Below are 26,753 nucleotides of genomic sequence, written 5' to 3'. Positions count from 1 at the left end.
TGCCTGTTTTCCAGCTGCAGAAAATTTCATTTTTCTTCCTGACACGCCTACTGTAGCAACTCGTGAAAAGACGAAATGCCAAACAATCGCCCGAAGGACGGTTGGTCTGACTCTTCAGTCGGGTCACTCCCATGATGCCTTGCAGGAGTGGATGAGTCATCTTTGTCTCACCATACCTTAAATGAGCTGCTCCATGAGAACGTGACATCCTTGGCCGCTTGGGGACTTTTAACTTTGCGCAGTGGCAGTATCATAGCCCATGAGGTTTAACCGAGGCGTGATTATTGCTAATTGAAAACTTTTCCCAATACCCCGCCATGATGACTTGAAATACAGTCAGCATTGGCAATTTTTGCTGGTCTCTCAGGAGACTCGATCTCTCGTAAATAGAACAGACTTAGGGGTAAGAAAATAAACTTCCAAGGAATGTTAGCATGGTTTGTTCTCACCCGCGAAGAAAAAGAAACTCTGGCCTTGAAGCTAACTGGTGCCTGTTTTCCAGCTGCAGAAAATTTCATTTTTCTTCCTGACACGCCTACTTTAGCAACTCGTGAAAAGACGAAATGCCAAACAATCGCCCGAAGGACGGTTGGTCTGACTCTTCAGTCGGGTCACTCCCATGATGCCTAGCAGGAGTGGATGAGTCATCTTTGTCTCACCATACCTTAAATGAGCTGCTCCATGAGAACGTGACATCCTTGGCCGCTTGGGGACTTTTAACTTTGCGCAGTGGCAGTATCATAGCCCATGAGGTTTAACCGAGGCGTGATTATTGCTAATTGAAAACTTTTCCCAATACCCCGCCATGATGACTTGAAATACAGTCAGCATTGGCAAATTTTGCTGGTCTTTCAGGAGACTTCATCTCTCGTAAAAAAGAACAGATGTAGCAGTAAGAAAATAAGTTTAGCAGGTATGTTAACATGGTTTGTTCTCACCCGCAAAGAAAATGCAACTCTGCCCTTGAAGCCAACTGGTGCCTGTTTTCCAGCTGCAGGGAACATCATTTATCTTCCTGACACGCCTACTTTAGCAACGCGTGAAAAGACGAAATGCAAAACAATCACACAAAGGACGGTTGGTCTGACTCTTCAGTCGGGGCACTCCCATGATGCCTTGCAGGAGTGGATGAGTCATCTCACCATACCTTAAATGAGCTGCTCCATGAGAACGTGACATCCTTGGCCGCTTGGGGATTTTTAACTTTGCGCAGTGGCAGTATCATAGCCCATGAGGTTTAACCGAGGCGTGATTATTGCTAATTGAAAACTTTTCCCAATACCCCGCCATGATGACTTGAAATACAGTCAGCATTGGCAATTTTTGCTGATCTCTCATAAAAAGAACAGACTTAGGGGTAAGAAAATAAACTTCCAAGGAATGTTAGCACGGTTTGTTCTCACCCGCGAAGAAAAAGAAACTCTGGCCTTGAAGCTAACTGGTGCCTGTGTTCCAGCTGCAGAAAATTTCATTTTCCTTCCTGACACGCCTACTTTAGCAACGCGTGAAAAGACGAAATGCCAAACAATCGCCCGAAGGACGGTTGGTCTGACTCTTCAGTCGGGTCACTCCCATGATGCCTTGCAGGAGTGGATGAGTCATCTTTGTCTCACCATACCTTAAATGAGCTGCTCCATCAGAACGTGACATCCTTGGCCGCTTGGGGACTTTTAACTTTGTGCAGTGGCAGTATCATAGCCCATGAGGTTTAACCGAGGCGTGATTATTGCTAATTGAAAACTTTTCCCAATACCCCGCCATGATGACTTGAAATACAGTCAGCATTGGCAATTTTTGCTGGTCTCTCAGGAGACTTCATCTCTCGTAAAAAGAACAGACTTAGGGTAAGAAAATAAACTTCCAAGGAATGCTAACACGGTTTGTTCTCACCCGCGAAGAAAAAGAAACTCTGGCCTTGAAGCTAACTGGTGCCTGTTTTCCAGCTGCAGAAAATTTCATTTTCCTTCCTGACACGCCTACTTTAGCAACGCGTGAAAAGACGAAATGCCAAACAATCGCCCGAAGGACGGTTGGTCTGACTCTTCAGTCTGGTCACTCCCATGATGCCTTGCAGGAGTGGATGAGTCATCTTTGTCTCACCATACCTTAAATGAGCTGCTCCATGAGAACGTGACATCCTTGGCCGCTTGGGGACTTTTAACTTTGCGCAGTGGCAGTATCATAGCCCATGAGGTTTAACCGAGGCGTGATTATTGCTAATTGAAAACTTTTCCCAATACCCCGCCATGATGACTTGAAATACAGTCAGCATTGGGAATTTTTGCTTGTCTCTCAGGAGACTCGATCTCTCATAAAAAGAACAGACTTAGGGGTAAGAAAATAAACTTCCAAGGAATGTTACCATGGTTTGTTCTCACCCGCGAAGAAAAAGAAACTCTCGCCTTGAAGCTAACTGGTGCCTGTTTTCCAGCTGCAGAAAATTTCATTTTCCTTCCTGACACGCCTACTTTAGCAACTCGTGAAAAGACGAAATGCCAAACAATTGCCCGAAGGACGATTGGTCTAACTCTTCAGTCGGGTCACTCCCATGATGCCTTGCAGGAGTGGATGAGTCATCTTTGTCTCACCATACCTTAAATGAGCTGCTCCATGAGAACGTGACATCCTTGGCCGCTTGGGGACGTTTAACTTTGCGCAGTGGCAGTATCATAACCCATGATGTTTAACCGAGGCGTGATTATTGCTAATTGAAAACTTTTCCCAATACCCCGCCATGATGACTTGAAATACAGTCAGCATTGGCAATTTTTGCTGGTCTCTCAGGAGACTTCATCTCTCGTAAAAAGAACAGATGTAGCGGTAAGAAAATAAGTTTAGCAGGTATGTTAACATGGTTTGTTCTCACCCGCGAAGAAAATGCAACTCTGCCCTTGAAGCCAACTGGTGCCTATTTTCCAGCTGCAGGGAACGCGTGAAAAGACGAAATGCCAAACAATCACACAAAGGATGGTTGGTCTGACTCTTCAGTCTGGTCACTCCCATGATGCCTTGCAGGAGTGGATGAGTCATCTTTGTCTCACCATACCTTAAATGAGCTGCTCCATGAGAACGTGACATCCTTGGCCGCTTGGGGACTTTTAACTTTGCGCAGTGGCAGTATCATAGCCCATGAGGTTTAACCGAGGCGTGATTATTGCTAATTGAAAACTTTTCCCAATACCCCGCCATGATGACTTGAAATACAGTCAGCATTGGCAGTTTTTGCTGGTCTCTCAGGAGACTTCATCTCTCGTAAAAAGAACAGATGTAGTGGTAAGAAAATAAGTTTAGCTGGTATGTTAGCATGGTTTGTTCTCACCCGCGAAGAAAATGCAACTCTGCCCTTGAAGCTAACTGGTGCCTATTTTCCAGCTGCAGGGAACATCATTTATCTTCCTGACACGCCTACTTTAGCAACGCGTGAAAAGACGAAATGCCAAACAATCGCCCGAAGGACGGTTGGTCTGACTCTTCAGTCTGGTCACTCCCATGATGCCTTGCAGGAGTGGATGAGTCATCTTTGTCTCACCATACCTTAAATGAGCTGCTCCATGAGAACGTGACATCCTTGGCCGCTTGGGGACTTTTCTCTTTGCGCAGTGGCAGTATCATAGCCCATGAGGTTTAACCGAGGCGTGATTATTGCTAATTGAAAACTTTTCCCAATACCCTGCCATGATGACTTGAAATACAGTCAGCATTGGCAATTTTTGCTGGTCTCTCAGGAGACTTCATCTCTCGTAAAAAGAACAGATGTAGCGGTAAGAAAATAAGTTTAGCAGGTATGTTAACATGGTTTGTTCTCACCCGCGAAGAAAATGCAACTCTGCCCTTGAAGCCAACTGGTGCCTATTTTCCAGCTGCAGGGAACATCATTTATCTTCCTGACACGCCTACTTTAGCAACGCGTGAAAAGACGAAATGCCAAACAATCACACAAAGGATGGTTGGTCTGACTCTTCAGTCGGGTCACTCCCATGATGCCTTGCAGGAGTGGATGAGTCATCTTTGTCTCACCATACCTTAAATGAGCTGCTCCATGAGAACGTGACATCCTTGGCCGCTTGGGGACTTTTAACTTTGCGCAGTGGCAGTATCATAGCCCATGAGGTTTAACCGAGGCGTGATTATTGCTAATTGAAAACTTTTCCCAATACCCTGCCATGATGACTTGAAATACAGTCAGCATTGGCAATTTTTGCTGGTCTCTCAGGAGACTCGATCTCTCGTAAAAAGAACAGACTTAGGGGTAAGAAAATAAACTTCCAAGGAATGTTAGCACGGTTTGTTCTCACCCGCGAAGAAAAAGAAACTCTGGCCTTGAAGCTAACTGGTGCCTCTTTTCCAGCTGCAGAAAATTTCATTTTCCTTCCTGACACGCCTACTTTAGCAACTCGTGAAAAGACGAAATGCCAAACAATCGCCCGAAGGACGATTGGTCTGACTCTTCAGTCGGGTCACTCCCATGATGCCTTGCAGGAGTGGATGAGTCATCTTTGTCTCACCATACCTTAAATGAGCTGCTCCATGAGAACGTGACATCCTTGGCCGCTTAGGGACTTTTAGCTTTGCGCAGTGGCAGTATCATAGCCCATGAGGTTTAACCGAGGCGTGATTATTGCTAATTGAAAACTTTTCCCAATACCCCACCATGATGATTTGAAATACAGTCAGCATTGGCAATTTTTGCTGGTCTCTCAGGAGACTTCATCTCTCGTAAAAAGAACAGATGTAGCGGTAAGAAAATAAGTTTAGCAGGTATGTTAACATGGTTTGTTCTCACCCGCGAAGAAAATGCAACTCTGCCCTTGAAGCTAACTGGTGCCTATTTTCCAGCTGCAGGGAACATCATTTATCTTCCTGACACGCCTACTTTAGCAGCGCGTGAAAAGACGAAATGCCAAACAATCGCCCGAAGGACGGTTGATGCCTTGCAGGAGTGGATGAGTCATCTTTGTCTCACCATACCTTAAATGAGCTGCTCCATCAGAACGTGACATCCTTGGCCGCTTGGGGACTTTTAACTTTGCGCAGTGGCAGTATCATAGCCCATGAGGTTTAACCGAGGCGTGATTATTGCTAATTGAAAACTTTTCCCAATACTCCGCCATGATGACTTGAAATACAGTCAGCATTGGCAATTTTTGCTGGTCTCTCAGGAGACTCGATCTCTCATAAAAAGAACAGACTTAGGGGTAAGAAAATAAACTTCCAAGGAATGTTTTACATGGTTTGTTCTCACCCGCGAAGAAAAAGAAACTCTGGCCTTGAAGCTAACTGGTGCCTGTTTTCCAGCTGCAGAAAATTTTATTTTCCTTCCTGACACGCCTACTTTAGCAACTCGTGAAAAGACGAAATGCCAAACAATCGCCCGAAGGACGATTGGTCTGACTCTTCAGTCGGGTCACTCCCATGATGCCTTGCAGGAGTGGATGAGTCATCTTTGTCTCACCATACCTTAAATGAGCTGCTCCATCAGAACGTGACATCCTTGGCCGCTTGGGGACTTTTAACTTTGCGCAGTGGCAGTATCATAGCCCATGAGGTTTAACCGAGGCGTGATTATTGCTAATTGAAAACTTTTCCCAATACCCCGCCATGATGACTTGAAATATAGTCAGCATTGGCAATTTATGCTGGTCTCTCAGGAGACTTCATCTCTCGTAAAAAGAACAGATGTAGCGGTAAGAAAATAAGTTTAGCAGGTGTGTTAACATGGTTTGTTCTCACCCGCGAAGAAAATGCAACTCTGCCCTTGAAGCCAACTGGTGCCTATTTTCCAGCTGCAGGGAACATCATTTATCTTCCTGACACGCCTACTTTAGCAACGCGTGAAAAGACGAAATGCCAAACAATCACACAAAGGATGGTTGGTCTGACTCTTCAGTCTGGTCACTCCCATGATGCCTTGCAGGAGTGGATGAGTCATCTTTGTCTCACCATACCTTAAATGAGCTGCTCCATGAGAACGTGACATCCTTGGCCGCTTGGGGACTTTTAACTTTGCGCAGTGGCAGTATCATAGCCCATGAGGTTTAACCGAGGTGTGATTATTGCTAATTGAAAACTTTTCCCAATACCCCGCCATGATGACTTGAAATACAGTCAGCATTGGGAATTTTTGCTGGTCTCTCAGGAGACTCGATCTCTCATAAAAAGAACAGACTTAGGGGTAAGAAAATAAACTTCCAAGGAATGCTAACATGGTTTGTTCTCACCCACGAACAAAAAGAAACTCTGGCCTTGAAGCTAACTGGTGCCTGTTTTCCAGCTGCAGAAAATTTCATTTTTCTTCCTGACGAGTTGCTAACTTTAGCAACTCGTGAAAAGACGAAATGCCAAACAATCGCCCGAAGGACGATTGGTCTGACTCTTCAGTCGGGTCACTCCCATGATGCCTTGCAGGAGTGGATGAGTTATTTTTGTCTCACCATACCTTAAATGAGCTGCTCCATGAGAACGTGACATCCTTGGCCGCTTAGGGACTTTTAACTTTGCGCAGTGGCAGTATCATAGCCCATGAGGTTTAACCGAGGCGTGATTATTGCTAATTGAAAACTTTTCCCAATACCCCACCATGATGATTTGAAATACAGTCAGCATTGGCAATTTTTGCTGGTCTCTCAGGAGACTTCATCTCTCGTAAAAAGAACAGATGTAGCGGTAAGAAAATAAGTTTAGCAGGTATGTTAACATGGTTTGTTCTCACCCGCGAAGAAAATGCAACTCTGCCCTTGAAGCTAACTGGTGCCTATTTTCCAGCTGCAGGGAACATCATTTATCTTCCTGACACGCCTACTTTAGCAGCGCGTGAAAAGACGAAATGCCAAACAATCGCCCGAAGGACGGTTGATGCCTTGCAGGAGTGGATGAGTCATCTTTGTCTCACCATACCTTAAATGAGCTGCTCCATCAGAACGTGACATCCTTGGCCGCTTGGGGACTTTTAACTTTGCGCAGTGGCAGTATCATAGCCCATGAGGTTTAACCGAGGCGTGATTATTGCTAATTGAAAACTTTTCCCAATACCCCGCCATGATGACTTGAAATATAGTCAGCATTGGCAATTTTTGCTGGTCTCTCAGGAGACTTCATCTCTCGTAAAAAGAACAGATGTAGCGGTAAGAAAATAAGTTTAGCAGGTATGTTAACATGGTTTGTTCTCACCCGCGAAGAAAATGCAACTCTGCCCTTGAAGCCAACTGGTGCCTATTTTCCAGCTGCAGGGAACATCATTTATCTTCCTGACACGCCTACTTTAGCAACGCGTGAAAAGACGAAATGCCAAACAATCACACAAAGGATGGTTGGTCTGACTCTTCAGTCTGGTCACTCCCATGATGCCTTGCAGGAGTGGATGAGTCATCTTTGTCTCACCATACCTTAAATGAGCTGCTCCATGAGAACGTGACATCCTTGGCCGCTTGGGGACTTTTAACTTTGCGCAGTGGCAGTATCATAGCCCATGAGGTTTAACCGAGGTGTGATTATTGCTAATTGAAAACTTTTCCCAATACCCCGCCATGATGACTTGAAATACAGTCAGCATTGGGAATTTTTGCTGGTCTCTCAGGAGACTCGATCTCTCATAAAAATAACAGACTTAGGGGTAAGAAAATAAACTTCCAAGGAATGCTAACATGGTTTGTTCTCACCCGCGAAGAAAAAGAAACTCTGGCCTTGAAGCTAACTGGTGCCTGTTTTCCAGCTGCAGAAAATTTCATTTTTCTTCCTGACACGCCTACTTTAGCAACTCGTGAAAAGACGAAATGCCAAACAATCGCCCGAAGGACGGTTGGTCTGACTCTTCAGTCGGGTCACTCCCATGATGCCTTGCAGGAGTGGATGAGTCATCTTTGTCTCACCATACCTTAAATGAGCTGCTCCATGAGAACGTGACATCCTTGGCCGCTTGGGGACTTTTAACTTTGCGCAGTGGCAGTATCATAGCCCATGAGGTTTAACCGAGGCGTGATTATTGCTAATTGAAAACTTTTCCCAATACCCCGCCATGATGACTTGAAATACAGTCAGCATTGGCAATTTTTGCTGGTCTCTCAGGAGACTTCATCTCTCGTAAAAAGAACAGATGTAGCGGTAAGAAAATAAGTTTAGCAGGTATGTTAACATGGTTTGTTCTCACCCGCGAAGAAAATGCAACTCTGCCCTTGAAGCTAACTGGTGCCTATTTTCCAGCTGCAGGGAACATCATTTATCTTCCTGACACGCCTACTTTAGCAGCGCGTGAAAAGACGAAATGCCAAACAATCGCCCGAAGGACGGTTGATGCCTTGCAGGAGTGGATGAGTCATCTTTGTCTCACCATACCTTAAATGAGCTGCTCCATCAGAACGTGACATCCTTGGCCGCTTGGGGACTTTTAACTTTGCGCAGTGGCAGTATCATAGCCCATGAGGTTTAACCGAGGCGTGATTATTGCTAATTGAAAACTTTTCCCAATACCCCGCCATGATGACTTGAAATATAGTCAGCATTGGCAATTTTTGCTGGTCTCTCAGGAGACTTCATCTCTCGTAAAAAGAACAGATGTAGCGGTAAGAAAATAAGTTTAGCAGGTATGTTAACATGGTTTGTTCTCACCCGCGAAGAAAATGCAACTCTGCCCTTGAAGCTAACTGGTGCCTATTTTCCAGCTGCAGGGAACATCATTTATCTTCCTGACACGCCTACTTTAGCAGCGCGTGAAAAGACGAAATGCCAAACAATCGCCCGAAGGACGGTTGGTCTGACTCTTCAGTCGGGTCACTCCCATGATGCCTTGCAGGAGTGGATGAGTCATCTTTGTCTCACCATACCTTAAATGAGCTGCTCCATCAGAACGTGACATCCTTGGCCGCTTGGGGACTTTTAACTTTGCGCAGTGGCAGTATCATAGCCCATGAGGTTTAACCGAGGCGTGATTATTGCTAATTGAAAACTTTTCCCAATACCCCGCCATGATGACTTGAAATACAGTCAGCACTGGCAATTTTTGCTGGTCTCTCAGGAGACTCGATCTCTCGTAAAAAGAACAGACTTAGGGGTAAGAAAATAAACTTCCAAGGAATGTTGGCACGGTTTGTTCTCACCCGCGAAGAAAAAGAAACTCTGGCCTTGAAGCTAACTGGTGCCTGTTTTCCAGCTGCAGAAAATTTCATTTTCCTTCCTGACACGCCTACTTTAGCAACTCGTGAAAAGACGAAATGCCAAATAATCGCCCGAAGGACGATTGGTCTGACTCTTCAGTCGGGTCACTCCCATGATGCCTTGCAGGAGTGGATGAGTTATTTTTGTCTCACCATACCTTAAATGAGCTGCTCCATGAGAACGTGACATCCTTGGCCGCTTAGGGACTTTTAACTTTGCGCAGTGGCAGTATCATAGCCCATGAGGTTTAACCGAGGCGTGATTATTGCTAATTGAAAACTTTTCCCAATACCCCGCCATGATGACTTGAAATACAGTCAGCATTGGCAATTTTTGCTGGTCTCTCAGGAGACTCGATCTCTCATAAAAAGAACAGACTTAGGGGTAAGAAAATAAACTTCCAAGGAATGTTAACATGGTTTGTTCTCACCCGCGAAGAAAAAGAAACTCTGGCCTTGAAGCTAACTGGTGCCTATTTTCCAGCTGCAGGGAACATCATTTATCTTCCTGACACGCCTACTTTAGCAACACGTGAAAAGACGAAATGCCAAACAATCACACAAAGGATGGTTGGTCTGACTCTTCAGTCTGGTCACTCCCATGATGCCTTGCAGGAGTGGATGAGTCATCTTTGTCTCACCATAGCTTAAATGAGCTGCTCCATGAGAACGTGACATCCTTGGCCGCTTGGGGACTTTTAACTTTGCGCAGTGGCAGTATCATAGCCCATGAGGTTTAACCGAGGCGTGATTATTGCTAATTGAAAACTTTTCCCAATACCCCGCCATGATGACTTGAAATACAGTCAGCATTGGCAATTTATCCTGGTCTCTCAGGAGACTTCATCTCTCGTAAAAAGAACAGATGTAGTGGTAAGAAAATAAGTTTAGCAGGTATGTTAACATGGTTTGTTCTCACCCGCGAAGAAAATGCAACTCTGCCCTTGAAGCCAACTGGTGCCTATTTTCCAGCTGCAGGGAACATCATTTATCTTCCTGACACGCCTACTTTAGCAACGCGTGAAAAGACGAAATGCCAAACAATCACACAAAGGATGGTTGGTCTGACTCTTCAGTCTGGTCACTCCCATGATGCCTTGCAGGAGTGGATGAGTCATCTTTGTCTCACCATACCTTAAATGAGCTGCTCCATGAGAACGTGACATCCTTGGCCGCTTGGGGACTTTTAACTTTGCGCAGTGGCAGTATCATAGCCCATGAGGTTTAACCGAGGCGTGATTATTGCTAATTGAAAACTTTTCCCAATACCCCGCCATGATGACTTGAAATACAGTCAGTATTGGCAATTTTTGCTGGTCTCTCAGGAGACTCGATCTCTCGTAAAAAGAACAGACTTAGGGTAAGAAAATAAACTTCCAAGGAATGTTAACACGGTTTGTTCTCACCCGCGAAGAAAATGCAACTCTGTCCTTGAAGCTAACTGGTGCCTATTTTCCAGCTGCAGGGAACATCATTTATCTTCCTGACACGCCTACTTTAGCAACGCGTGAAAAGACGAAATGCCAAACAATCACACAAAGGATGGTTGGTCTGACTCTTCAGTCGGGTCACTCCCATGATGCCTTGCAGGAGTGGATGAGTCATCTTTGTCTCACCATACCTTAAATGAGCTGCTCCATGAGAACGTGACATCCTTGGCCGCTTGGGGACTTTTAACTTTGTGCAGTGGAAGTATCATAGCCCATGAGGTTTAACCGAGGCGTGATTATTGCTAATTGAAAACTTTTCCCAATACCCCGCCATGATGATTTGAAATACAGTCAGCATTGGCAATTTTTGCTGGTCTCTCATAAAAAGAACAGACTTAGGGGTAAGAAAATAAACTTCCAAGGAATGTTAACATGGTTTGTTCTCACCCGCGAAGAAAAAGAAACTCTGGCCTTGAAGCTAACTGGTGCCTGTTTTCCAGCTGCAGAAAATTTCATTTTCCTTCCTGACACGCCTACTTTAGCAACTCGTGAAAAGACGAAATGCCAAACAATCGCCCGAAGGACGATTGGTCTGACTCTTCAGTCGGGTCACTCCCATGATGCCTTGCAGGAGTGGATGAGTTATTTTTGTCTCACCATACCTTAAATGAGCTGCTCCATGAGAACGTGACATCCTTGACCGCTTAGGGACTTTTAACTTTGCGCAGTGGCAGTATCATAGCCCATGAGGTTTAACCGAGGCGTGATTATTGCTAATTGAAAACTTTTCCCAATACCCCACCATGATGATTTGAAATACAGTCAGCATTGGCAATTTTTGCTGGTCTCTCAGAAGACTTCATCTCTCGTAAAAAGAACAGATGTAGCGGTAAGAAAATAAGTTTAGCAGGTATGTTAACATGGTTTGTTCTCACCCGCGAAGAAAATGCAACTCTGCCCTTGAAGCTAACTGGTGCCTATTTTCCAGCTGCAGGGAACATCATTTATCTTCCTGACACGCCTACTTTAGCAGCGCGTGAAAAGACGAAATGCCAAACAATCTCCCGAAGGACGGTTGATGCCTTGCAGGAGTGGATGAGTCATCTTTGTCTCACCATACCTTAAATGAGCTGCTCCATCAGAACGTGACATCCTTGGCCGCTTGGGGACTTTTAACTTTGCGCAGTGGCAGTATCATAGCCCATGAGGTTTAACCGAGGCGTGATTATTGCTAATTGAAAACTTTTCCCAATACTCCGCCATGATGACTTGAAATACAGTCAGCATTGGGAATTTTTGCTGGTCTCTCAGGAGACTCGATCTCTCATAAAAAGAACAGACTTAGGGGTAAGAAAATAAACTTCCAAGGAATGTTAACATGGTTTGTTCTCACCCGCGAAGAAAAAGAAACTCTGGCCTTGAAGCTAACTGGTGCCTGTTTTCCAGCTGCAGAAAATTTTATTTTCCTTCCTGACACGCCTACTTTAGCAACTCGTGAAAAGACGAAATGCCAAACAATCGCCCGAAGGACGATTGGTCTGACTCTTCAGTCGGGTCACTCCCATGATGCCTTGCAGGAGTGGATGAGTCATCTTTGTCTCACCATACCTTAAATGAGCTGCTCCATCAGAACGTGACATCCTTGGCCGCTTGGGGACTTTTAACTTTGCGCAGTGGCAGTATCATAGCCCATGAGGTTTAACCGAGGCATGATTATTGCTAATTGAAAACTTTTCCCAATACCCCGCCATGATGACTTGAAATATAGTCAGCATTGGCAATTTTTGCTGGTCTCTCAGGAGACTTCATCTCTCGTAAAAAGAACAGATGTAGCGGTAAGAAAATAAGTTTAGCAGGTATGTTAACATGGTTTGTTCTCACCCGCGAAGAAAATGCAACTCTGCCCTTGAAGCCAACTGGTGCCTATTTTCCAGCTGCAGGGAACATCATTTATCTTCCTGACACGCCTACTTTAGCAACGCGTGAAAAGACGAAATGCCAAACAATCGCCCGAAGGACGGTTGGTCTGACTCTTCAGTCGGGTCACTCCCATGATGCCTTGCAGGAGTGGATGAGTCATCTTTGTCTCACCATACCTTAAATGAGCTGCTCCATCAGAACGTGACATCCTTGGCCGCTTGGGGACTTTTAACTTTGCGCAGTGGCAGTATCATAGCCCATGAGGTTTAACCGAGGCGTGATTATTGCTAATTGAAAACTTTTCCCAATACCCCGCCATGATGACTTGAAATACAGTCAGCATTGGCAATTTTTGCTGGTCTCTCAGGAGACTCGATCTCTCGTAAAAAGAACAGACTTAGGGGTAAGAAAATAAACTTCCAAGGAATGTTGGCACGGTTTGTTCTCACCCGCGAAGAAAAAGAAACTCTGGCCTTGAAGCTAACTGGTGCCTGTTTTCCAGCTGCAGAAAATTTCATTTTCCTTCCTGACACGCCTACTTTAGCAACTCGTGAAAAGACGAAATGCCAAATAATCGCCCGAAGGACGATTGGTCTGACTCTTCAGTCGGGTCACTCCCATGATGCCTTGCAGGAGTGGATGAGTTATTTTTGTCTCACCATACCTTAAATGAGCTGCTCCATGAGAACGTGACATCCTTGGCCGCTTAGGGACTTTTAACTTTGCGCAGTGGCAGTATCATAGCCCATGAGGTTTAACTGAGGCGTGATTATTGCTAATTGAAAACTTTTCCCAATACCCCGCCATGATGACTTGAAATACAGTCAGCATTGGCAATTTTTGCTGGTCTCTCAGGAGACTTCATCTCTCGTAAAAAGAACAGATGTAGCGGTAAGAAAATAAGTTTAGCAGGTATGTTAACATGGTTTGTTCTCACCCGCGAAGAAAATGCAACTCTGCCCTTGAAGCTAACTGGTGCCTATTTTCCAGCTGCAGGGAACATCATTTATCTTCCTGACACGCCTACTTTAGCAGCGCGTGAAAAGACGAAATGCCAAACAATCGCCCGAAGGACGGTTGATGCCTTGCAGGAGTGGATGAGTCATCTTTGTCTCACCATACCTTAAATGAGCTGCTCCATCAGAACGTGACATCCTTGGCCGCTTGGGGACTTTTAACTTTGCGCAGTGGCAGTATCATAGCCCATGAGGTTTAACCGAGGCGTGATTATTGCTAATTGAAAACTTTTCCCAATACCCCGCAATGATGACTTGAAATACAGTCAGCATTGGCAATTTTTGCTGGTCTCTCATAAAAAGAACAGACTTAGGGGTAAGAAAATAAACTTCCAAGGAATGTTAACATGGTTTGTTCTCACCCGCGAAGAAAAAGAAACTCTGGCCTTGAAGCTAACTGGTGCCTGTTTTCCAGCTGCAGAAAATTTTATTTTCCTTCCTGACACGCCTACTTTAGCAACTCGTGAAAAGACGAAATGCCAAACAATCGCCCGAAGGACGGTTGGTCTGACTCTTCAGTCGGGTCACTCCCATGATGCCTTGCAGGAGTGGATGAGTCATCTTTGTCTCACCATACCTTAAATGAGCTGCTCCATGAGAACGTGACATCCTTGGCCGCTTGGGGACTTTTAACTTTGCGCAGTGGCAGTATCATAGCTCATGAGGTTTAACCGAGGCGTGATTATTGCTAATTGAAAACTTTTCCCAATACCCCGCCATGATGACTTGAAATACAGTCAGCATTGGCAATCTTTGCTGGTTTCTCAGGAGACTTCATATCTAGAGATGAGCAAGCACCAAAATGCTCGGGTGCTCGTTACTCGAGACGACTTTTTCGTGATGCTCGAGGTATCGTTTCGAATAACGAACCCTATTGAAGTCAATGGGCGACCCGAGCATTTTTGTATATCGCCGATGCTCGCTAAGGTTTTCATTTGTGAAAATCTGGGCAATTCTACAATGTGAAGGGAACGACACAGCAACGGATAGGGCAGGTGAGGGGCTACATGTTGGGCTGCATGTCAAGTTTCCAGGTCCCCCCCCCCCCACGACCCAGTGTCCACAGCGCACACCAAATTGTCCCTGCGCAGCCTTCAGCTGCCCTCATGCCACACGCTGGCCTCATAGCCACACTACCCTCATGTCTATTTATAAGTGCGTCTGCCCTGAGGAGGAACTGGAGGCACACACTGCAGAGGGTTGGCAGGGCCAAGCAACGACCCTCTTTAAAAGGGGCGGGGCGATAGCCCACAATGCTGTACAGAAGCAATGAGAAATAGAATCCTGTGCCACCGCCATCAGGAGCTGCACACGTGGGCATAGCAATGGGGAACCCATGTGCCACACACTATTCATTCTGTCAAGGTGTCTGCATGCCCCAGTCAGACCGGGTTTTTTTATAAATAGTCACAGGCAGGTACAACTCCGCAATGGAAATTCCGTGTGCACCCACAGCATGGGTGGCTCCCTGGAACCCACCGGCTGTACATAAATGTATCCCATTGCATTTCCCCCGGACAGCAGAGCTAACGTCAGATAAAATGCAGGTGGGCTTCGGCCCACACTGCATACCCCAGTCAGACTAGGGTTTTTATAAGTAGACACAGGCAGGTACAACTCCCTATTGTGAAGTCCGTGTGGACCGACAGCATGGGTGGCTCCCTGGAACCCACCGGCGGTACATAAATAAATCCCATTGCATTGCCCAGCACAGCTGAGGTAACATCTGATTAAATGCAGGTGGTCTTAGGCCCACACTGCATGCCCCAGTCTGACCGGGGTTTTTAATACATAGACACTGGCAGGTACAAATCCCTAATGTGAAGTCCCTGTGGACCCACAGCACGGGTGGCTCCCTGGAACCCATCGGTTCCCATTGTATCCCAATGTATCCCATTGCAGTGCCCTGCTCAGCAGAGCTAACGTCACATACAATACAGGTGTGCTTCGGCCCACAGTGCATGCCCCAGTCAGAGTGGTAATATGTACCTTAACAGTAACCGCGTTGGTGGGAAAGTAGTCGCGACTGTGGACCTAGTAGCACGGTTTTATTTAGTTGGTTTTCGGAATGTGGCCAGCATTAAGTCGGCCGTGGCGGGGGGGATGGTGGGGGGGCTCTCTTGTTGTGTCGGTAAAGGAGAACTTCTTGGACTGCCACCAGATGGACTAATGCAAAGGCATTTGCCAAGAATGTTTTCCCTGTTGGAGGAGGAGGGGGATGTTTTTGAGGCACTACGTGTCCCCTCCACGTGTCCATGGTTATATGCACCTTAACAGTAACCGTGTTGGTGGGAAATGGCCTCACCACCATCATGTATTTGGGAAGCCTCCGTTTCCACACCCCAGTGACATAGCATTAGCAGTGGTATAGGCAGAGCCCAGAATTAGCAACATTTCAGCAGTAGCATTAGGGACAGGCCCCAGTAACATATCACTAGCAGCAGTATAGGGGGAGCTCAGTATTAGTTCCATTTCAGTAGTAGATGCAGTCAAGACAGGTCCCAGTTACATTTATGCAGCAAAAGTGTAGGCCAACCCCACACACCTTGCTGTACCATGAGTGCAGGCGAAGCCCATAAATATTACTAGGATTACACTGTAGGCGAAGGCCCCAAAAAATTGGTGTACCAACAGTACTAATGTACCTCAGAAAAATTGCCCATGCCCAACCAAGAGGGCAGGTGAAACCCATTAATGACTTTGGTTACTGTGGCTTAATTTGTAACTAGGCCTGGAGGCAGCCCAGTTAAAATAAAAATTGGTTCAGGTGCAAGTTTCAACGCTTTAATGAGAATTGAAACGTAAAAACATTGTTTACAAAAGTAATATGACTGAGCCTTGTGGGCCTAAGAAAAATTGCCCGTTCGGCGTGATTACGTGAGGTTTCAGGAGGAGGAGCAGGAGGGTGAATATAATACACAGATTGATGAAGCTAAAAGGTCCCCATTTTTTATGGTGATAGAGAACGATGCTTCCATCCGCGGGTGCAGCCTACGTATTGCTTAGGTACCGCTGCTGTCCGCTGGTGGAGAAGAGAAGTCTGGGGAAATCCAGGCTTTGTTCATCTTTATGAGTGTAAGCCTGTCGGCACTGTCAGTTGACAGGCGGGTACGCTTATCCGTGATGATTCCCCCAGCCGCACTAAACACCCTCTCTGACAAGACGCTAGCCGCAGGACAAGCAAGCACCTCCAGGGCATACAGAGCGAGTTCAGGCCACGTGTCCAGCTTCGACACCCAGTAGTTGTAGGGAGCAGAGGCGTCACGGAGGACGGTCGTGCGATCAGCTACGTACTCCCTCACCATCCTTTTACAGTGCTCCCGCCGACTCAGCCTTGACTGGGGAGCCATAAAGCTGGCAAAGGCCTTGGAGAGTGTTCCCCTGCCTGCGCGGTACATGCTGTCTGATCTCCGCGCCTCCCCTGCTACCTGGCACTCGGAACTGCGCCTTCTGCCACTAGCGCTGTTGGATGGGAATTTTACCATCAGTTTGTCTGCCAGGGTCCTGTGGTATAGCATCACTCTCGAACCCCTTTCCTCTTCGGGTATGAGAGTGGAAAGGTTCTCCTTATACCGTGGGTCGAGCCGTGTGTACACCCAGTAATCCATAGTGGCCAGAATGCGTGTAGCGCGAGGGTCACGAAAAAGGCATCCTAACATGAAGTCCGCCATGTGTGCCAGAGTACCTGTACGCAACACATGGCTGTCCTCACTAGGAAGATCACTTTCAGGATCCTCCTCCTCCTCCTCCTCAGGCCATACACGCTGAAAGGATGACAGGCAAGCAGCATAGGTACCCTCAGCAGTGGGCCAAGCTGTCCCTTCCCCCTCCTCCTCATGCTCCTCCCCTCCTCTAAAACGCGCTGAGATATAGACATGAGGGTGCTCTGACTATCCAGCGACATACTGTCTTCCCCCGCCCCCGTTTCCGAGCGCAAAGCGTCTGCCTTTATGCAGTGCAGGGAACTTCTCAAGAGGCATAGCAGAGGAATGGTGACGCTAATGATTGCAGCATCGCCGCTCACCATCTGGGTAGACTCCTCAAAGTTTCCAAGGACGTGGCAGATGTCTGCCAACCAGGCCCACTCTTCTGTAAAGAATTGAGGAGGCTGACTCCCACTATGCCGCCCATGTTGGAGTTGGTTTTCCACTATAGCTCTACGCTGCTCATAGAGCCTGGCCAACATGTGGAGCGTAGAGTTCCACCGTGTGAGCACGTCGCACAGCAGTCGGTGCACTGGTAGATTAAACCGATGTTGCAGGCTCCGCAGGGTGGCAGCGTCCATGTTGGACTTGCGGAAATGTGCGCTGACCCGGCACACCTTTCCTAGCAGGTCAGACAAGCGTGGGTAGCTTTTCAGAAACCGCTGAACCACCAAATTAAAGACGTGGGCCAGGCATGGCATGTGCGTGAGGCTGCCGAGCTGCAGTGCCGCCACCAGGTTACGGCCATAGTCACACACGACCATGCCCGGTTGGAGGCTCAGCGGCGAAAGCCAGCGGTCGGTCTGCCCTGTCAGACCCTGCAGCTGTTCGTAGGCCGTGTGCCTCTTCTCTCCTAAGCTGAGTAGTTTCAGCACGGCCTGCTGACGCTTGGCCACTGCTGTGCTGCCACGCCGCGTGACACCGACTGCTGGCAACATGCTGCTGCTGACACATCTTGATTGCGAGACAGAGGTTGCAGAGGAGGATGGTGGTTTAGTGGAGGAAGCATACACCGCCGCAGATACCAGCGCCGAGCTGGGGCCCGCAATTCTGGGGGTGGGTAGGACGTGAGCAGTCCCAGGCTCTGACTCGGTCCCAGCCTCCACTAAATTCACCCAATGTGCCGTCAGGGAGATATAGTGGCCCTGCCCGCCTGTGCTTGTCCACGTGTCCGTTGTTAAGTGGACCTTGCCAGTAACCGCGTTGGTGAGGGCGCGTACAATGTTGCGGGAGATGTGGTCGTGCAGGGCTGGGACGGCACATCGGGAAAAGTAGTGGCGTCTGGGAACCGAGTAGCGCGGGGCCGCCGCCGCTATCATGTGTTTGAAAGCCTCCGTTTCCACAACCCTATACGGCAGCATCTCCAGGCTGATCAATTTGGCTATGTGCACGTTTAACGCTTGAGCATGCGGGTGCGTGGCGGCGTACTTGCGCTTGCGCTCAAACAGTTGCGCTAATGACGGCTGGATGCTGCGCTGAGAGACATTGCTGGATGGGGCCGAGAACAGTGGAGGTGAGCGTGTAGGCCGGGAGACGGTCGTGCCTGTGTCCTGAGAGGGGGGTTGGATCTCAGTAGCAGGTGGGGGCACAGGGGGAGAGACAGTGGTGCAAACCGGAGGTGGTGAACGGCCTTCGTCCCACCTTGTGGGGTGCTTGGCCATCATATGCCTGCGCATGCTGGTGGTGGTGAGGCTGGTGGTGGTGAGGCTGGTGGTGGTGGCTCCCCGGCTGATCTTGGCGCGACAAACCTTGTACACCACAGTTCGTCGGTCGTCTGCACTCTCAGTGAAAAACTGCCACACTTTTGAGCACCTCGGCCTCTGCAGGGTGGCATGGCGCGAGGGGGCGCTTTGGGAAACAGTTGGTGGATTATTCGGTCTGGTCCTGCCTCTACCCCTGGCCACCGCACTGCCTCTTGCAACCTGCCCTGCTGCTGCACTTGCCTCCGCCTCTGAAGACCTGTCCTCAGTAGGCTTAGCAAACCAGGTTAGGTCAATCACCTCATCGTCCAGCTGCTCTTTCTCCGAATCCTCTGTGCGCTCCTCCCTCGGACTTACTGAAATTACTACTACCTCATTGATAGACAACTGTGTCTCATCGTCATCGTCCTCCTCACCCACTGAAAGCTCTTGAGACAGTTGCCGGAAGTCCCCAGCCTCATCCCCCGGGAACTTTCCAAAGGTTGGGCATCGGTCACGACAAACTCCTCCGGTGGGAGAGGAACCATTGCTGCCCAATCTCGGCAGGGGCCCGAGAACAGTTCCAAGGAGTCTGCCTGCTCCTCAGAATGTGTCATTTTCATGGAGTGAGGAGGCTGGGAGGAAGGAGGAGCAGCAGCCAGAGGATTCAGAGTTGCAGCAGTGAACGGTGTAGAATACTGGGTGGTCGATAGATTGCTGGATGCATTTTCTGCTATCCACGACAGGAGCTGCTCACACTGCTCATTTTGTAATAAAGGTCTACCACGTGGACCCATAAATTGTGATATGAAGCTGGGGATCCCAGAAACTTGCCTCTCTCCTAATCCCGCAGCAGCCGGCTGCGATTCACCTGGACCAGGAGCTCGGCCTGTGCCCACACCCTGACTTGGGCCTCCGCGTCCTCGCCCTCGTCCACGTCCTCTAGGCCTACCCCTCAGCATGGTGTATTACGAGTAGAGCAGAAACAGAATGCTTTAATTAAATGTGCCGCTTATTGGCCTGTGGTTGGAGGCTGACTTCGCTTACGGAACGCACAGCAGAGCCAGGAAACAATTATGCGCAAGGCTGGGTATTAATCACCGACTACTACCCCCAGCAGAGACGTAGTAAACTGAAGACAGTCACAGGCAGGCCAAATATAGTATTTTTTTCCACTTTTTGGGAAAAAGCCCACTGCCTCTGATATACACTGTATTTGGATTTCTCAGTTGGAGGATGACTGTGGTTACTGAAAGCCCAGTGCAGCCAGGAAACAATTATGCGCAAGGCTGCGTATTAATCACCGACTACTCCCCCCAGCAGAGACGCAGTAAACTGAAGACAATCACAGGCAGGCCAAATATAGTATTTTTTTTTCCACTTTTTGGGAAAAAGCCCACTGCCTCTGATATACACTGTATTTGGATTTCCCTGTTGGAGGATGACTGTGGTTACTGAAAGCCCAGTGCAGCCAGGAAACAATTATGCGCAAGGCTGCGTATTAATCACCGACTACTCCCCCCAGCAGAGACGCAGTAAACTGAAGACAATCACAGGCAGGCCAAATATAGTATTTTTTTCCACTTTTTGGGAAAAAGCCCACTGCCTCTGATATACACTGTATTTGGATTTCCCTGTTGGAGGATGACTGTGGTTACTGAAAGCCCAGTGCAGCCAGGAAACAATTATGCGCAAGGCTGCGTATTAATCACTGACTACTCCCCCCAGCAGAGACGCAGTAAACTGAAGACAGTCACAGGCAGGCCAAATACAGCATTTTTCTCCACTTTTTGGGAAAAAGCCCACTGCCTATATAGCCAGTATACCTCTTTCCCTGCCTCACCAGTACTGCCCTTATACTCTGTAAAATGACTGCAGACTGAGGACGCTATGGTCTGCACGCCCGATATACAAAAAAAAAAATTGTGAAACACTGCTAAAAGCAGCATCAACAGTACTGCACACGGTCAGATGTGGCCCTAAGAAGCACCGTTGGGGTTCTTGAAGACGAATATAACACCTAACACTCTCCCTATAGCAGCTAGAGCAAGACAGCACTTTCCCTGATCTCTCTCTCCGTGCATCTATGGCGAGCCGCGGGCGGGGCAGATTTAAATACTCGGGTGTCATCTGATCTCCCCAGCCACTCACTGCAGGGGGGTGGGATAGGGCTGGGATGTCACAGGAGGAAGTTGTAATGCCTTCCCTGTGTTTCTATTGGCCAGAAAAGCGCGCAAATTTCTCAGGGAAGGAAATGTAATGGAGTCGAGCACCGCGTGGTGCTCGTCTCGAGTAACGAGCATCTCGAACACCCTAATACTCGAACGAGTATCAAGCTCGGCCGAGTACGCTCGCTCATCTCTAGTTGGGACCCATTAGCTTTTCCTATTTATGACATAATGAATGCTCGTGCCAAATTTCACGGTTCTATGACACCGGAAAGTGGGAAAGATACATTCCGTACGTAAAATTTGGACGCTAATTCTTTTGCGCATAGAATTGAATAATCGAGTTGGGACCCATTAGTTTTTCCTATTTATGACATAATCAATGCTCGTGCCAAATTTCGAGTTTCTATGACACCGGAAAGTGAGAAAATTACATTCCGTACATGAAATTTTGACGCAAATTTTTTTGCGCATAGAATTGAATAATCGAGTTGGGACCCATTAGTTTTTCCTTTTTATGACATATTCAATGCTTATGGCAAATTTCATGTTTCTATGACATTGGGAAGTGAGAGATTTAGATTATGTACGTAAAATTTTGACGCTAATTCTTTTGCGCTAGAATTAAATAATCGAGTTGGGACTTATTACCTATTCCTATTTATGACATAATCAATGCTTGTGCCAAATTTCACGTTTCTATGACACCGGAAAGTGAGAAAATTACATTCCGTACGTAAAATTTGGACACTAATTGTTTTGTGCATAAAATTAAATAATCAAGTTGGGACCCATCAGCTTTTCCTATTTATGCCATAATCAATGCTTGTGCCAAATTTCGAGTTTCTATGACACCGGAAAGTGAGAAAATTACATTCCGTACATAAAATTTTGACGCTAATTTTTTTGCCCATAGAATTGAATAATCAAGTTGGGACCCATTAGCTTTTCCTATTTATGACATAATCAATGCTCGTGCCAAATTTCACGTTTCTATGACACCGGAAAGTGAGAAAATTACATTCCGTACGTAAAATTTGGACGCTAATTCTTTTGCGCATAGAATTGAATAATCAATATGGGACCCATTAGCTTTTCCTATTTATGACATATTCGATGTGCGTGCCAAATTTTAAGTTTCTATGACATTGGGAAGTGAAAGATTTAGATTATGTACGTAAAATTTCGATGCCAATTCTTTTGCGCTAGAATTGAATAATCGAGTTGGGACCCAATTACTTTCCCTATTTTGGAGATAATCTATGCTTGTGCCAAATTTCATGTTTCTACGACATCGGGAAGTTGGAGAACTTTTGGCGAGTCAGTGAGTGAGTGAGTCAGTGAGTGAGTCAGTGAGTGAGTCAGTGAGTGAGTCAGTGAGTGAGTCAGTGAGTGAGTCAGTGAGTGAGTCAGTGAGTGAGTCAGTGAGTGAGTCAGTGAGTGAGTCAGTGAGTGAGGGCTTTCTTCTTTATATATATAGATTTTTTCCATAGTGCACATATGACGATTCGCGTCCTGAGGGCTTATTCACACGAGCATAGCCCTATTTATGTTCACACATTCGTGGTGTATAATCGCCGGAAAGGACATTTCCGGCAATCACGGCCAGAGCTAGAGCTAGTTAGCGTATTCTTACCTGTTCATACTTTCTGAACTATCTTTTTGGCTATCGTATATGCTCGGCAGGTATTTTGGTCGCTTATGCTCTATTTTCAGCGGTTTGCCTTTTTTTACGTGCCATATAATCGCCCGTGAGAGCAAATACATTCGAAACCAATGCCTCAGATGGTCGCATACATACGGTCAGGCATAAAAATGTGCCATATATTCGCTCATGTGAATAAGCCTTCAGATTGATATCCCTGTTTGTCCTGTGTTCAGAATCATACCCGTTGTGGCTCTAATCTTTTCTTTCTATGCACAATGAGGCTAAAACCGGAAGGAGATCGGCCTTAGGGCTCCTGCACACTTGTGTTTTTCTTGCACGTTTTTTTTCATGCGATTGGCAATGGGATTTTCTAATGTTAAAAACGCATCGCCAGTTGGTGCTTGGCAATTTTTGTGCGGTGTGCTTTCAACATTAGAGAGTCCCATTAACAATCACGTGAAAAAAATGCAGCGATATTGCGTGGAAAAAAAACACGCAAGAAAAATGCAAGCGTGCAAGAGCCCTAAGGTAGATCGCTTCATTTTTATCATGTGACCAGAGGCCACGTGATCAATGAGGCCATCGGTCACTGCTTCAGGCTCTTGGCTACTTTTGGTAGCCAGGAGAAAGGAGATTTTAAATTTCTTGGTCCCTCCCCGGCTTCTGCACATGTGTCCGTCATGCACAGCAGCTGGGGAATGTCAATAGAGGATTATCGCGTCAGGGTTCAAATACTGAGGCCTCTGGTTAAAAGTTTCATCTGCCCTCCCTGATTGCATCAGTGATGTGAGATTAAGCCATCTTTTTTTTTTCTTTTTAAACTTTTACGTGATCGCCATTATCCATTGGATATTGGCGATCGTGTGACTGGGGACAGCTCACCATGGTGTACGGTCTCTGATCCAGACTCTTGGCTATGGATAATAGCGATCATGTGACAAGGGACTGCGTACCATGGCCCTCAGTGAAATCTCCAGGCTCTCAGCTGCATTTGGTAGCAAGGAGCAGGGAGATTTTAAATTTCCCTGTCAATTCTCACTTTGCATGCGCAGAAGCCGGGGAAAGGGCCACGGATAAAGCCAGGGGCCTTAGGTACATAATTTCATCTCCCCTTATGGATACAATCCATGATGGGAGATGAAACAAAGTTTTTTTACACTTTTTTTAAGTTTACATGATTGCTGTTATCCATTGGATAACAGCGATCACGTGACCAAGGACCACATACTAAGGCCCCTGATGACATCTCTCTGCTCTTAGCTACCTTCACGGGCCAGGAGCAGGGGAATTTAAAATTTACCGGTCTCCCTGGCCTTCTGTGTATGCTCCCAACATTTTCTGTCTGATGCGCATGATCAGAAGACGGCGTCAGGTCTTGCTGGACAAGATCACTGTCGCACATCACAGAGCATTGAGGTGAGTAGTTTCATCTCTTTGACTTCATTTAATAAATTTTGTGAGGATGGGAAAAAGAAAGTATAATCATGGTCTGTTGGGTGCTGCATCCACCAGACATCAAATAGATTATCATTATTAAAGACGGAAACAATAGACATTGGATGGGTAGATAGTTTAGTGGGCGAGGAGTCCATAGAGGGCCAGAGAATTTTGTTGAAGTCATCAACTAGTAACTCAGAACTCATTTTATGGCGAATTACATATATCGGCAGGGTTTTTCACGCCCAGCCGATATACGGTATCCCTCTCTGCAGGGGGAGGAGGCTGGAAGAGTCGGGAGCAGTGCTCTGAGCTCCCGCCCCCTCTCTGCCTCCTCTCCACCCCCCTGCACTACTTTCAATGAGGAGAGGCGGGACGTGGGCAGAGCTAATTCCCAGAGCTTAGCCCCGCCCCCACCTCATCTCATTGCAAATAGTGCAGAGGGGTGGAGAGGAGGCAGAGAGGGGGCAGGAGCTCAGAGCACTGCTCCCGGCTCTTCCAGCTTCCTCCCCCTGCAGAGAGAGACGCCGTATATCGGTCGGCGTGAATACCTGGCCGATATACGGTCGTCTGAATGCACCAGAAGGGCTATAGATATTTCACCCTTTTTATGCATTGTAATATTTGCTCCTTTCATGCACACTTCCTTCCACAGTGAAAGGTGAATGAAGACCTTTAGTATTAATAGAAAGAACCATTGTAAAAGAATAGGAGAAAGTGTTTAGGCTTGGAGAGAAGCCAGGAAACTGGCCTTTACTGGAGTACGTTTCTCAGGCTCCCTCAGACCAAAACCCTGCAGACAGATGAGTGCATATAGGAGCTGTTACATCCAGACTGGATGTGAAGGACATACAAACGCAAAGAAACACAACCGTGCACAAATAACGAAACACAAACTGAAGCACAACCGTACTAAGCAAGCATAGAACTAAACATCAGCTCCACTATAAGCGCCGCAGGGTGCATAAAACAGTAGCAAACAGGAAACAAAACTAAAGGCAACATTTTAAACCTAGGAACACCTTACCCAGAAGGGGACACTACCTAATCAGCAGGCCAATCACTCTGATAAAGAGCGAATCTGCACACAAACCTTGGCTACTAAGAAACCCCTACCAGGGAACCGTGAAAGTAATATTAACAGCAATCTACAGGAAAGACTAGGAGCTCCAGAAACAGGCTGTGCACCTCAGCAATCCAGGGAGGATACTAAATTGACCAGCACTACAGTCAAGCCTAAGTCAGACTATATAGAGCAGGATAAATAGAACCAGGTGAGAGCTGACATCACTCACCTGACACCGCACCCCTCAGAACCAGAAAACAGAACCCCCAGCACTTCTGTGGATACCAGAATAAAAACAGTATTTTATTTACAACTCATGGATAAAAAAACATCTCAAATTTTTTTTGGTGCTTACATGTTTCAAACAGAGTTCTTATTTATGCTATGAACCGTGTTAAGGCCCTTGGGTGAGAACCAGGAATCCTAAGCACTAGACCATATAGGAACCGCTGTGGCCCTTCTTGGTAATATGTAGAAAAAAAATCAGTTTCATGATTTGAAAATTAATTTTTGAGCATGGATGGCATCAACAACCACTTGCAAGTGGCCTCGTTAGCGCAGCATTTTTGGCTGCCAAGAGCATCTGCAACCTAAGCCGCTTAATTCTGCAAGAAAGGTGCAGGCCTTTGAATGCAGGCACAAGCTTAGCAAAACACTCATTCCCATACCGGGAGTTGAACCTGGGCCGCCTGGGTGAAAACCAGGAATCCTAACCGCTAGACCATATGGGAAAAGTTGCTTTCACAGCTTGCTTTAAACTTTCCGATATATGTAGATATATACATGTACATCTTAAAAAAAAAAAAAAAAGAAGTTTTGTGCTTACAGAATTCCATCTTATCTCTGGACGGCAACAACCAATCACACGCAAGATGCCTCGCTAGCGCAGTAGGTAGCGCGTCAGTCTCATAATCTGAAGGTCGTGAGTTCGATCCTCACACGGGGCATGGATCTATCCTTGTTTTTTCCCTCCGCCTTAACTGGATAGGCACTGCTCTTTGCCATTCAATACCGAAACGATACTGGATAAGATGGAAAGGTAGCAAACAAGGCAGAAGGGTTTTGGCTAGGGGCTAAAAGCAACCGTGTTGAGGTCTTTGAATATGGCTGCGAGCGTAGCAAAAGTCCAAAATGGGGAGCATGATTAGTGGCAACCTCTCACACAGGGCCAGTGGCGCAATGGATAACGCGTCTGACTACGGATCAGAAGATTGTAGGTTCGACTCCTACCTGGCTCGTGAATGTCGCCGTGATCGTATAGTGGTTAGTACTCTGCGTTGTGGCCGCAGCAACCCCGGTTCGAATCCGGGTCACGGCATTCTTGATGAAAAAGCAAAGGTGCTCTTGTAGACGGCAAGCCTGAATGATACTTTTATGAACTTTTTGAGTGCTATCTTAATTCAGAGGGTCTTTCGATGTAGTTGCAAGCTTAGGAAAATGCTCATTCCCATACCGGGAGTCGAACCCAGGCCGCCTGGGTGAGAACCAGGAATCCTAACCGCTAGACCATATGGGAACCGCTGAGACCCTTTTTCAGTA

The 26,753-nt window shown here is 46.9% G+C and overlaps 32 non-coding genes across 32 annotated transcripts; all 32 read left to right on the top strand.

Annotated features, from left to right (window-relative positions):
* The first annotated feature begins 230 nt into the window (after window positions 1-230).
* LOC136613200 (U4 spliceosomal RNA) lies at window positions 231-371 on the top strand. The gene has a single exon (XR_010790463.1). It is a non-coding gene; the product is annotated as a U4 spliceosomal RNA (small nuclear RNA).
* A 347-nt stretch (window positions 372-718) lies between these two features.
* Window positions 719-859, top strand: LOC136613499 (U4 spliceosomal RNA). The gene has a single exon (XR_010790735.1). It is a non-coding gene; the product is annotated as a U4 spliceosomal RNA (small nuclear RNA).
* Window positions 860-1,201: 342 nt separating this feature from the next.
* Window positions 1,202-1,345, top strand: LOC136613567 (U4 spliceosomal RNA). Its single transcript, XR_010790800.1, has one exon. It is a non-coding gene; the product is annotated as a U4 spliceosomal RNA (small nuclear RNA).
* Window positions 1,346-1,672: 327 nt separating this feature from the next.
* Window positions 1,673-1,813, top strand: LOC136613304 (U4 spliceosomal RNA). Its single transcript, XR_010790560.1, has one exon. It is a non-coding gene; the product is annotated as a U4 spliceosomal RNA (small nuclear RNA).
* Window positions 1,814-2,159: 346 nt separating this feature from the next.
* Window positions 2,160-2,300, top strand: LOC136613494 (U4 spliceosomal RNA). Its single transcript, XR_010790731.1, has one exon. It is a non-coding gene; the product is annotated as a U4 spliceosomal RNA (small nuclear RNA).
* A 347-nt stretch (window positions 2,301-2,647) lies between these two features.
* LOC136613625 (U4 spliceosomal RNA) lies at window positions 2,648-2,788 on the top strand. The gene has a single exon (XR_010790854.1). It is a non-coding gene; the product is annotated as a U4 spliceosomal RNA (small nuclear RNA).
* Window positions 2,789-3,100: 312 nt separating this feature from the next.
* On the top strand, window positions 3,101-3,241 carry LOC136613475 (U4 spliceosomal RNA). Its single transcript, XR_010790714.1, has one exon. It is a non-coding gene; the product is annotated as a U4 spliceosomal RNA (small nuclear RNA).
* Window positions 3,242-3,588: 347 nt separating this feature from the next.
* Window positions 3,589-3,729, top strand: LOC136613455 (U4 spliceosomal RNA). Its single transcript, XR_010790694.1, has one exon. It is a non-coding gene; the product is annotated as a U4 spliceosomal RNA (small nuclear RNA).
* A 347-nt stretch (window positions 3,730-4,076) lies between these two features.
* On the top strand, window positions 4,077-4,217 carry LOC136613371 (U4 spliceosomal RNA). The gene has a single exon (XR_010790618.1). It is a non-coding gene; the product is annotated as a U4 spliceosomal RNA (small nuclear RNA).
* A 347-nt stretch (window positions 4,218-4,564) lies between these two features.
* LOC136613503 (U4 spliceosomal RNA) lies at window positions 4,565-4,705 on the top strand. Its single transcript, XR_010790739.1, has one exon. It is a non-coding gene; the product is annotated as a U4 spliceosomal RNA (small nuclear RNA).
* A 317-nt stretch (window positions 4,706-5,022) lies between these two features.
* Window positions 5,023-5,163, top strand: LOC136613327 (U4 spliceosomal RNA). The gene has a single exon (XR_010790579.1). It is a non-coding gene; the product is annotated as a U4 spliceosomal RNA (small nuclear RNA).
* A 348-nt stretch (window positions 5,164-5,511) lies between these two features.
* LOC136613353 (U4 spliceosomal RNA) lies at window positions 5,512-5,652 on the top strand. Its single transcript, XR_010790602.1, has one exon. It is a non-coding gene; the product is annotated as a U4 spliceosomal RNA (small nuclear RNA).
* A 347-nt stretch (window positions 5,653-5,999) lies between these two features.
* Window positions 6,000-6,140, top strand: LOC136613545 (U4 spliceosomal RNA). The gene has a single exon (XR_010790778.1). It is a non-coding gene; the product is annotated as a U4 spliceosomal RNA (small nuclear RNA).
* Window positions 6,141-6,490: 350 nt separating this feature from the next.
* LOC136613523 (U4 spliceosomal RNA) lies at window positions 6,491-6,631 on the top strand. The gene has a single exon (XR_010790758.1). It is a non-coding gene; the product is annotated as a U4 spliceosomal RNA (small nuclear RNA).
* Window positions 6,632-6,948: 317 nt separating this feature from the next.
* Window positions 6,949-7,089, top strand: LOC136613493 (U4 spliceosomal RNA). The gene has a single exon (XR_010790730.1). It is a non-coding gene; the product is annotated as a U4 spliceosomal RNA (small nuclear RNA).
* A 347-nt stretch (window positions 7,090-7,436) lies between these two features.
* LOC136613543 (U4 spliceosomal RNA) lies at window positions 7,437-7,577 on the top strand. Its single transcript, XR_010790777.1, has one exon. It is a non-coding gene; the product is annotated as a U4 spliceosomal RNA (small nuclear RNA).
* Window positions 7,578-7,924: 347 nt separating this feature from the next.
* Window positions 7,925-8,065, top strand: LOC136613199 (U4 spliceosomal RNA). The gene has a single exon (XR_010790462.1). It is a non-coding gene; the product is annotated as a U4 spliceosomal RNA (small nuclear RNA).
* Window positions 8,066-8,382: 317 nt separating this feature from the next.
* On the top strand, window positions 8,383-8,523 carry LOC136613482 (U4 spliceosomal RNA). The gene has a single exon (XR_010790719.1). It is a non-coding gene; the product is annotated as a U4 spliceosomal RNA (small nuclear RNA).
* A 347-nt stretch (window positions 8,524-8,870) lies between these two features.
* On the top strand, window positions 8,871-9,011 carry LOC136613446 (U4 spliceosomal RNA). Its single transcript, XR_010790685.1, has one exon. It is a non-coding gene; the product is annotated as a U4 spliceosomal RNA (small nuclear RNA).
* A 347-nt stretch (window positions 9,012-9,358) lies between these two features.
* On the top strand, window positions 9,359-9,499 carry LOC136613198 (U4 spliceosomal RNA). Its single transcript, XR_010790461.1, has one exon. It is a non-coding gene; the product is annotated as a U4 spliceosomal RNA (small nuclear RNA).
* Window positions 9,500-9,846: 347 nt separating this feature from the next.
* LOC136613530 (U4 spliceosomal RNA) lies at window positions 9,847-9,987 on the top strand. Its single transcript, XR_010790764.1, has one exon. It is a non-coding gene; the product is annotated as a U4 spliceosomal RNA (small nuclear RNA).
* A 347-nt stretch (window positions 9,988-10,334) lies between these two features.
* Window positions 10,335-10,475, top strand: LOC136613363 (U4 spliceosomal RNA). The gene has a single exon (XR_010790611.1). It is a non-coding gene; the product is annotated as a U4 spliceosomal RNA (small nuclear RNA).
* Window positions 10,476-10,821: 346 nt separating this feature from the next.
* Window positions 10,822-10,965, top strand: LOC136613652 (U4 spliceosomal RNA). Its single transcript, XR_010790878.1, has one exon. It is a non-coding gene; the product is annotated as a U4 spliceosomal RNA (small nuclear RNA).
* A 327-nt stretch (window positions 10,966-11,292) lies between these two features.
* On the top strand, window positions 11,293-11,433 carry LOC136613628 (U4 spliceosomal RNA). Its single transcript, XR_010790857.1, has one exon. It is a non-coding gene; the product is annotated as a U4 spliceosomal RNA (small nuclear RNA).
* A 317-nt stretch (window positions 11,434-11,750) lies between these two features.
* Window positions 11,751-11,891, top strand: LOC136613522 (U4 spliceosomal RNA). Its single transcript, XR_010790757.1, has one exon. It is a non-coding gene; the product is annotated as a U4 spliceosomal RNA (small nuclear RNA).
* Window positions 11,892-12,238: 347 nt separating this feature from the next.
* On the top strand, window positions 12,239-12,379 carry LOC136613469 (U4 spliceosomal RNA). Its single transcript, XR_010790708.1, has one exon. It is a non-coding gene; the product is annotated as a U4 spliceosomal RNA (small nuclear RNA).
* Window positions 12,380-12,726: 347 nt separating this feature from the next.
* On the top strand, window positions 12,727-12,867 carry LOC136613716 (U4 spliceosomal RNA). Its single transcript, XR_010790938.1, has one exon. It is a non-coding gene; the product is annotated as a U4 spliceosomal RNA (small nuclear RNA).
* Window positions 12,868-13,214: 347 nt separating this feature from the next.
* On the top strand, window positions 13,215-13,355 carry LOC136613432 (U4 spliceosomal RNA). The gene has a single exon (XR_010790671.1). It is a non-coding gene; the product is annotated as a U4 spliceosomal RNA (small nuclear RNA).
* A 317-nt stretch (window positions 13,356-13,672) lies between these two features.
* Window positions 13,673-13,816, top strand: LOC136613669 (U4 spliceosomal RNA). Its single transcript, XR_010790894.1, has one exon. It is a non-coding gene; the product is annotated as a U4 spliceosomal RNA (small nuclear RNA).
* A 327-nt stretch (window positions 13,817-14,143) lies between these two features.
* LOC136613579 (U4 spliceosomal RNA) lies at window positions 14,144-14,284 on the top strand. The gene has a single exon (XR_010790811.1). It is a non-coding gene; the product is annotated as a U4 spliceosomal RNA (small nuclear RNA).
* A 12,095-nt stretch (window positions 14,285-26,379) lies between these two features.
* On the top strand, window positions 26,380-26,452 carry TRNAR-ACG (transfer RNA arginine (anticodon ACG)). The gene has a single exon. It is a non-coding gene; the product is annotated as a tRNA-Arg (tRNA).
* Window positions 26,453-26,460: 8 nt separating this feature from the next.
* Window positions 26,461-26,532, top strand: TRNAH-GUG (transfer RNA histidin (anticodon GUG)). Its single transcript has one exon. It is a non-coding gene; the product is annotated as a tRNA-His (tRNA).
* The last annotated feature ends 221 nt before the right edge of the window (window positions 26,533-26,753 follow it).

This window comes from Eleutherodactylus coqui, chromosome 2, assembly GCF_035609145.1.
Source record: "Eleutherodactylus coqui strain aEleCoq1 chromosome 2, aEleCoq1.hap1, whole genome shotgun sequence".
NCBI lineage: Eukaryota > Metazoa > Chordata > Amphibia > Anura > Eleutherodactylidae > Eleutherodactylus > Eleutherodactylus coqui.
The sequence above is the reverse complement of the archived record's forward strand: the minus strand, read 5'-3'. Positions and strand labels throughout refer to the sequence as shown.